Here is a 494-nt window from a genome sequence, read left to right on the forward strand (position 1 = left end):
AGATCAAAGAACAGATTACAGGAAGCTAACACTTCACATGTTCTATCGTAGATGATAGAACAGATTACAGGAAGCTAACACTTCACGTGTTCTATCGTAGATCAAAGAACAGATTATAGGAAGCTAACGCTTCACGTGTTCTATCGTAGGTGGTAGAACAGATTACAGGAAGCTAACGCTTCACATGTTCTATCGTAGATGATAGAACAGATTACAGGAAGCTAACACTTCACATTTTCTATCGTAGATGATAGAACAGATTACAGGAAGTTTACACTTCACGTGTTCTATCGTAGATCAAAGAACAGATTACAGGAAGTTTACACTTCACATGTTCTATCGTAGATGATAGAACAGATTACAGGAAGTTTACGCTTTCCGTGTTCTATCGTAGGTGATAGAACAGATTACAGGAAGCTAACGCTTCACGTGTTCTATCGTAGATGATAGAACAGATTACAGGAAGCTAACGCTTCACGTGTTCTATCGTAGGT

This window comes from Lampris incognitus, chromosome 20 (genome assembly GCF_029633865.1).
Source record: "Lampris incognitus isolate fLamInc1 chromosome 20, fLamInc1.hap2, whole genome shotgun sequence".
NCBI classification, from domain to species: Eukaryota; Metazoa; Chordata; class Actinopteri; order Lampriformes; family Lampridae; genus Lampris; species Lampris incognitus.